The sequence below is a fragment of the Daphnia pulex genome, chromosome 3, assembly GCF_021134715.1.
Source record: "Daphnia pulex isolate KAP4 chromosome 3, ASM2113471v1".
NCBI lineage: Eukaryota > Metazoa > Arthropoda > Branchiopoda > Diplostraca > Daphniidae > Daphnia > Daphnia pulex.
In genome coordinates, this window is record NC_060019.1 from 6,096,513 (window position 1) to 6,105,409 (window position 8,897).

The 8,897-nt window shown below is 36.7% G+C and overlaps 1 long non-coding RNA gene across 3 annotated transcripts; it reads left to right on the forward strand.

The window, feature by feature from the left end:
• The first annotated feature begins 207 nt into the window (after positions 1-207).
• On the forward strand, positions 208-2,316 carry LOC124189849. Of its 3 annotated transcripts, none has more exons than XR_006872681.1 (4): positions 208-639; positions 711-1,769; positions 1,857-1,943; positions 2,090-2,316. It is a non-coding gene; the product is annotated as an uncharacterized LOC124189849 (long non-coding RNA). The 3 variants fall into 3 exon arrangements; XR_006872682.1 differs by having other exon boundaries at positions 711-1,451; positions 1,601-1,943; XR_006872680.1 differs by having other exon boundaries at positions 711-1,943.
• Positions 2,317-8,897: the final 6,581 nt, after the last annotated feature.

Consider the following 8,897-nt stretch of genomic DNA (forward strand, 5'->3'; position numbering starts at 1 on the left):
ATAATTCTTTTTTTTTACTAGCTTGAAGATAGAGTCAGCAATGAGAAATGTTTCCATCTAGCGATCACTTATGTTACAAAAACAAAAAGTCTGCTCTAACAAAATTGAATTTTCGTTTTTCGCGCTGCTGCTAATAAATAGCATAATAGCAGTTACTCTTACTGTGAGTGATGAGAAATTCCTGTCTTATTTCTGCTAACTTTCTACAATTAAGTTGATTAAATTCCATGACAGATAGAATTTCTCGATTAGAAAAGGAACGATCCGTATAGTCATCGGAAAAACGAAATTTTGATTCTTCCTTGCAAACACAAAAACGAGACTCATATGAAGGATTACCTACGTATCTTCTTCATTGTCAGCGTTCGGCACGCAACATCCATGTATAAGTAGATATGAAGATAATAGAGATAAGATATATATGAAAGTAAACCCTCCGTTGATGAAATCTTAATACGTTTCAAAGTTGCCGTCATTTATTGTTGAAAACTTGAAACAGTGAAAGTGAAAATGTTCCGGCATATCTTTCACTAGGGCATCTTTTCGCTTCTACAACAGGGAATTGGGTATGATAACCACGTTATGTGCAACGGACTTCCAGTTCAGTAACGTCTCACAAGCAACTATATGTATATCTTAGTAAGTAATTTTTATCTTCCTTATATTCTTAAACTATCTTTTTTATAATATTTCCTCATTTTACATAACAGGTTTTGTCTGTCGTTCTAGTCCTTCGACGTCGATGCTTCTGCCAAGTGTTGAAAATTACCTTATGTGGAAAAGTGTAAACCTCAATCAAGATGGGAAACCTGATGTACCGCGAGACTTTTGGATAATCGCTGCTCGTTCTTGTGACGCCAAACAACCGCTTTGTTTCTGGAAAATCTAAAAATGGAGTTGTAAAATTAGCGTATGATCGTTCCTGCATCAAATGGGGGCATGCGATTAACAGTAAGATCCAATTAAACAAAACGCTTTAAGGTACGAACAAAAGACTAGCGGAAGATGGCTTAGTTGACATATTTATAATAAATGCTGGAAAAGGAAATTACATGATGATTGAAGTGAATGTTTCCATGGGTACGTACCATTGTTGAAGGTGATGGAAAGAACTTACCAATCATGGCTCACCCACCTTTGAAAACTTCTGACCTGAGTCTGGAAGAATTCATCGACACAATTATAAGAAGCGGTACAAGTAAAGAAATCAAACTTGATTTCTAAGATACAGAAGCTGTCCATCCTTCTTTAGAGATAATCAAATCTAGGAATACCAAGTTGGCAGCATTTTCAAGTTATTTGTAAGCTGAATTATGTCAGCACAATTTTTAAAAAAGATTAGCAAACCCCTTTGGCTGAACGCGGACATTCTGCCAGGACCTGTGAACGACACTACGGAGCCAATTAGTGAAATAATTTCAGCATTCAATATTTCTTATTACTACTAATAGGTGAGTTCTATTTTGATTACAGATGCTGGGGTGTTTCTGAATTTGGCAAACACCTGTTAGAGTATGAGCAGCCACATTAATCATACATCTAGCCATTACATGAATACACTTAACATGTTTATCAAGATTACTTACTTCCTTTTATTCAGTAAAAGACTCCAATATAAGACACACACTTCAGAGCCTGTTCAGAAGGAAGTCAATACTTAAGTCCTAATAGCTTAGGCAAAACGTCACACACACGTATCTGTCGTCGAGCAAACAATCTGAGGTTTCAACAACCCCGTGCACTTGAACAGCTGGCGATAGGCTGAATGGGTAAAGAGAAATTTTGACGAGGTTTAAGGAGTTTGAAAATAGCGTTATTTATGCTTCTGTGTAATATTCGTGCTATTTTTTGTGAAGGCTTCGAAGCACAAAGGGAAAAGTAATAATATAAAAACTGAATCGGTCCATTTTTGGCCGGAAAAACGCAGATAAATGTGACCAAAGGTAAAATTAGACCTATACTATTTCATTGCAATTCAGTAACTGATTCTAGTTCTACTAGTTTCTAGAGTACACCAAATCAAACTCGAAGAATATTTTTCACCAATCTTTAAATACCTTACAGTTACCGATTATTTTTTCATTTTTAGGTATCTTACTTGTTGGAAGATGAAATGAAGACACTAGCCTAGTACCCAGCAGAAAAAAATTTACTCCACTATACTCACTTCAACATGAAGTAGTGTCTAGTATTCTGCAGTAAGCTCAAGCTCGAAGAATATTTTTTACCTATCTAGGAGAAATTAGTAGAATTATAAATGGTGTATCTGTGTAATCTAGTGGTTTTTCAGTGCCAATCAATTAATACAGTGTTAATCAGTGCTACTCCCAGATGACTTCTTGGATGAGAAGCGTGGAAGGCAAGCTCACTTCTTTTTTTCCTGTTTCGGTATCCTTCAAATCCTTGGGTTTTCTTTTCCCCTTTCTTAACTAATTAACTAGAAACCCAGATAGGAAATCTTTTCCCAAGGCGGGGCCAAAGCCGTGCGGATGGTGCGGTGGGCACAGGGGAATCTCTAAGATGTCCCATTGCGAGCCCTTATTCGAACACGTTACTCATTTTCATCTTGTCGGATACGTCATTTTTTACTCCCTCTCGTAGAAGTCTCTGATGCGTCCCGTTTTTTAATTTTTTTTTTCTATTTCGACACTTAGAAAATGTCGAAGAAACTGTCTTTGTCTTGATTCTAAAATCTTATTAACCTTTACCTTCAAAACTGTTGATAAGAACTCTTGGCCCGTCGGTATAGTACTGGCTTCTCACCACGACGTTCCGGGTTCGATCCCCGGTTCAGGTTAAATATTAGTTCAACATTGTTGTTCGTATCCAGTCGATTTATATTATGTGTCCGGTAACCCTTGGTGTTCACTGACAAATAAACTTTGTCCGGATATCCGGATAAGCTGTTCGAGAAAAAATGTCAGCACCGGCCATACGTAAAAGACGTCCTAGGAAAGCCAAGTAAGTCTCAAAGTGACGTGTTTGGGACGTCTCTGGGACTGCACTGTGCTATCTGGGAACTTCTACCATTGCGTTAGAAATAATTAGTTTTTTTGGCTTCCGTCTTTTGAATGGCAGAGTCTCTCTTTGATGCGCGTTCGTCCCGCTCCTTTTCTCTCCTCTCAGCATTTTCTAGTATTTGCTGCAAAATGAAAAATATAAATTTCATTTTTTAAATTAAAATTACCAGCTCCATTGACTGCATTTCTTCGAGATTTGAAACGACAACACTAAAAATCTTGGTTTCCAACTTAGCCTTCTTCTTAGATTTTCTGATATTTTTTATTTTTTCATATTTTTTTTCAAATTTTTTCATATTTTCATATTTTTTCATATTTTTATATTTTTTCGTATTTTCCCATATTTTCCCATATTTTTTGGTATTTCCCCATATTTTTCGGTATTTTTCTATATTTTTTCATATTTTTTCATATTTTCCCATATTTTTCCTTATCTTTTACTATTTTGTGCTAGAAAAGCAAGAAAACTAGCTGCAGCAATCCATATTTAACTCATTTATCTGAGTAGAATGGATTGAAATAGGGAAATGTAAAAAAATTGACAGCGTTCCCAAAATTGGGAAATTTCAGAATGTACTATGATTGAGGTTTTATTGCCAAATAAACATGTCAGTTGCATGACTGATGTTGTTATTAGGTAAGAACTGTCAATTTAAAGTTGTAATAGTCTATATATAGCCTGTAAATACAATTTTTTTTTAATTTTCACCGCTGTCACTTTTTTTCCAGATTTTGTAAAAATCGTTTTTTTTTAAATAATTTCAAATGGTATCGATTTTAAAGAAAAAACGCTGTTTTCGTAGCTAATAGCTTTCGTTTCCCAGAAAATTCCCATAGGGCTGTTCAAAATATTTTTCACATTTCGCGGCATCCATCGCGGCAACGCAGCAGTCGTTGGAAGTTTTTATCTGCTAGAGAGCCTCGGGCATTAAACCCCGCTTTGTCTGACCCGTCCGATCTGACCCCCACCCCAACCTACCTCACCCCCAGCCCAAAAGCCAAAACCCACCCAGACAAAGCGAGGCACAATGCAGATGCCTTAGGCTCTCTAGCAGATAAAAACTTCCAACGACTGCTGCGTTGCCGCGATGGATACAAATGTGAAAAAACATGTCGAACATCCCTATCCCATGTGATCTGATTTCTGTTTGCGCGGATATAAGATGATTTCGTGGGATCTAGCCATCTAGGTATATTAAGTTTGGAAATTGTATGTTTTTTATTTTCATATTTTTTATATTTTTTTATTTTTTTCATATTTTTTCGTATTTTTCGTATTTTTTCATATTTTTTCATATTTTTCATTAAAAATTTGGGGGAACCGGTGTACGAATATTTTTTCTAGTCGACTACCCCTCGGTCAAAGAGCTACTTAAAGCTTTGGGCTTTACTATCGCTCGGCTACCTAATAAATATATCGATGTGATATCATAAATTAATACAATTAATTATTTTTCCCTACCCAATAACTCTTGGAGTTCCTCAGAGAACACCGGTTGCTTAGATGACCCTTTCCCAGTCTCCGATACTGATAGTCAATATAGGACTTGTAAGTCTCCTTCAGCTTGCTCCAACTTTTATAAACTTTAATCCAAGCTACTCTCGGTTTTCTGGTGATTTTAACACCAGTCTGTCGCAGCTCTGTAGCAGCTATATGGAAAATGAAGTCAGCCTCGGAATTTTTTTTCGGCAACTATCTCCCACACAATCTTTCATAATTTCTAATAGCCGAAAAGATGCATCACAATGAATGATTTTTCTGACCTTGTTGCTTCTAACCCGACCATAGATGGTTGTCCGTTTCGACATCAGCTTAAAGAATTATGTCATTGTCGGCGTTTTGTGTGGCCGTTCCGTTATGAAAGGGCGATTTGGCTACCACTGTGTCCGGCTCAATGCGTAAACCTTCAGTACTGGCATGTAGCGCCAAGGGAGGATCTTGAGGGGTCAGCAACGGTGCTGCAATTACTAATTGAGAATGTCGAAGTCAAGCTGCTCCGTTGGCTCTTGACACGGAACTTCGTAGTGCCCGAGCAAAACCTTGTCAATTTCAACAGCCGCAATGTAGGATCATGAATAAAACGACCCAGTATTTATTGTATGAATTTTTATTCTATGGAAATAATGCCAGAAAACAACACAGAAAAAAGGAATTTATGCTTACATTATTATTCATTGTGCCAGAATACACATAACAATAATCGCACTTGAATTTTATGAAGCCATACAGAATGGCATTGCCAACGATTTCAAAGTCACTCTCATTCATGGCAAAGGTTGTCGTGAAACTGAGATTTCCAGATCATGTATAAGGTGAAGGTAAAAGGCTGGTGGCAAGAAAGATGCCCCAATTAACATGATTTCCTTTTTGTATTGTACAAGAAGGTTTTCTTTTCTCTTACTACATAATGCTTCCTTACCTTACCTCCCCGTAAAAACGACCATAACGGATACTTCTTGTCAGTTTCTTTTGAGATAGCTAAAATCATGGATAATTCCACACTTTTGATCTTCAGTAAAGCGGTATTTGATTTACTGTTATCGTATGTAAAGACCCCAGTTTTTGAATCTGACAATGAATCGGATTATGCGGATTATAACACTTTTTCAAAAATAAACCTGCTTACGATGATTTTCATTAGCCTTAACATTAGGAATTCATGTGTCTGGATAAGTATAATTGGATCGAATATGAATCCAATTAAAGGTAATGGTAAATAAAAACTTCTACAATTTCTTTCGCCGTATAGTTTTGTTCATTTAATCATGCCACAATTCTCGAAAGACTTGGTCGCATTTTGCGACAATAATAAGATTCCTGGTACTCCAGAATTTCCGTATCGTTGCGTGAAACCAATGTCGATGGACGAAATAGTGTACATTACACTGTGGTACTTGGCGAATGTAATGTGAATCTTCCTCTTGTCCCAATTTCAATTACTAACCGACATAGCATCCAACTTTTAACCAAACTGAGTCTGGGTAGGAGGTCGGCGGCTCCTTCCAATTCAACGCTTGGGCAAACCTCACCAGCTTGGGCAAAAATATCCTGTTAACGTGTAAGAAAGAAATCTTAAAACCTAAACAAACAAATGTTGTGGCCACAGCAGATATTCAGAAATCGATTTCCTTGGGGAAATTCCGCACAGGTTAGGCTTTTTTCTGGGGAATTACCAAGGAGGAAAAGCCCTCAAAAGAATCTGAAGTGTTGTTCTCATTCCAAAAATGCTAAAATTTTCTCTACAACTATGTTGCTTGGTCCTTTAATAGGATTAAAGGTTGCCTGAGTGGGATTGCTTTGAAGAAAGTCACTAATTAATACGAAGAAAGATGTAAGGGAGTCCAAATCTGATATTTTGTTCAGCCCTTCCAATCCAGTAAAATGGAGATGGTTTTCAATGGACTCCATACCTGAATCCAGCGGATCCAGGAATAGACGTTTGACAAAAGTCTGTGAATCAATCCCCTGGATAAGAGACACTCTTGTTGCAAGTCCTTTTATTTCCGACTGTCAATTACACTTGTCAATTACACAGATTTTTTTTCGAGTCATGAAGTTCGTAAAAGAGTTAAAAGAGTTAAAATTTATGGAGCTTCAATAGCTAGAGCAGCCGGTTAAAGTAATGATATGTCTGTTATTCATCAAGACGTCATCTTTACTAGTTGTCAGTTAAAGAAAGTTCACATCCAAGAAATGCATGACTCTTCAAACCACATTTAGCTATTAAAGCACTCTTTTTTCATGACAAAACAATTTGCTCTGGAGAATTCATTGTGTTCATATCTGTTGAAGTTAATGATAAGAGCCTCACCATAGCTGCCTATTAGAAGCAGTATGAATAAGCAAACACAATGCTGGCACTCTTGAGAGAAGTCTTAAACGACCATTCTAAAGACCATGAATAATTTCTTAATTTGTTATCGTCAGTGAAGATAGGTACCATTGGAGGATACTTGAGACCACAGAAAAAGGTTATTGTGAATCATCTTAAACTACCTTTAACGACATGTGATGAGCGGAAAGGCTTTAACCCTTTTTCGACGAGAGCCGAATAAGGTTTTAAAATTCTACACGCCGCTTAAACAAGGTTATAGAGAGGATTTCCCATTTGGCTTTGTCCCACCAGGCAATAGAAAGCTCCAGCCTATCTCACCATGGTTTTCCACAGAGTAGATTATAGGTTAAAGACTTTAAATAAATCTTGCCACTTTACATCTAATGCGTGGTGTGGCAAATGAAAAAAAAAACTCTGGTGCCATCTAGGAGCTAAACCTAGTGTGTCCCATTTTTTAATTTACATTTTTTTAGGCGATCTTTTGTTTTGGGTTGTCTAATGAGACAAAAAAAATATATTCCCAAATGATGGTAAGCCCAACTAAAATCCCCCCCCCCTTCAGCCTTAAAACCGTCAAAAATGATGTTATTTTTATATTTAAAATTCAGGTTATGCTGTAATTTTTTAAAACCCAATAAAGCGATCATTACACGTTAGCTAATTTGTCATATTATATTAATTAAATGTTGAGTATTAGGGTATTCGCTAATAATTTTTATTATCAGCCTAATGCAGTATTTGCGTTTGCCCAGACTTTATAGGTGATTACAAGAAGTATGTTTTCTTTCTCTATTTTGAAATTATTAACGAATATTGAAGACTCGACTACATGGGGCTATATCATTTGAGAATTCATTGTGGTTTTTGTTAAACGAACATAACTGATGAGGAAAATATACAGGCTACATTTTCTTTTCATTATTATAATAGTAATATTAACATAGTAAGCGACTCACGACAGTCAAAGTGACTGAATTATACATTACAATTTTCAACAATCTGAGTGAATGGTCGATCCAGGCTGAATCCACTGCTATTTCAGACCAAGCCGATTTTCAGAGATTTTAGGGCGGGGCCTGTCAGAATTGTGAACTGGAAACAGCGCCATCTAGGCTCTCAAAAGTAGCTGGACGTTGTAGCTGACACACTCACTAGAGGCGCTCATTCCAGTTTCCAAATCGGCTTTCATTTACCCTGAAACCGGGATGTGGAAGCCAACACAGCCGTGAAGCGACCAGGAGTATATAGCTCTGGTCCCACCTATTTGTTCTGAATTGTTCAATAATACTTTAATGGCGTCGTCACGACAAAAGAACTCCCATTCAATTCTAGTTTTATAGCTTTGCATCCGTTTAACCCCAAATAAAAAAAATTTTCTGCTCTTTCTGCTCCGCCTTTTTTGTAATAATGTAGTTATGTAGCGCTCGGCCTACAAGTTTATTTCCTGCCATTTCTGTCAGTTCTTATGTTAAATTTCTTGAAAGAATTGAACCACATGGATTTCAAAACTATGGTAAACAAAATTGTGTAATAGATAATGTGAAATTCTTGATGGAAAGTGAACAACTGAAGAAAAGGAAAGTAATTTATTTTATAATTGAATTGTATTCATAATATGTACTTACCCAATGTTTTATTTTGTAGCTAGATCCCTTAGCCTTCAAGAAATATTACTTGAGCAAAATAGAAAAAAATTAGGAGAAAATTCTTTTCAAACCGTAGGGGAGAGTAGTACTAGTTGACGCTTTTTTTTGTTTTCTGAGTCCCCACTTCTTTATTTCTCTATATTTTATACCCCCGCTTTTCTAAAAAAAAAAGAAGAAAAAATTGCGATCAAAGGCGTATTTTTAGTTTATGACAATTTGCTTTGTTCAATACCAAAAGCGCTTTGAAAATGAAGGAGGGGGGTCGAGTCGGGGGGCAACATGCTCATGTACGCTGGGTAGGACGGCCCATTTTATTCTTGCGGGCTAAAAGAACACCTGGCGATGGCGTCATCAACTAAATTTTCTGAAAAATCTCTAACCCAGCAACACAAGTT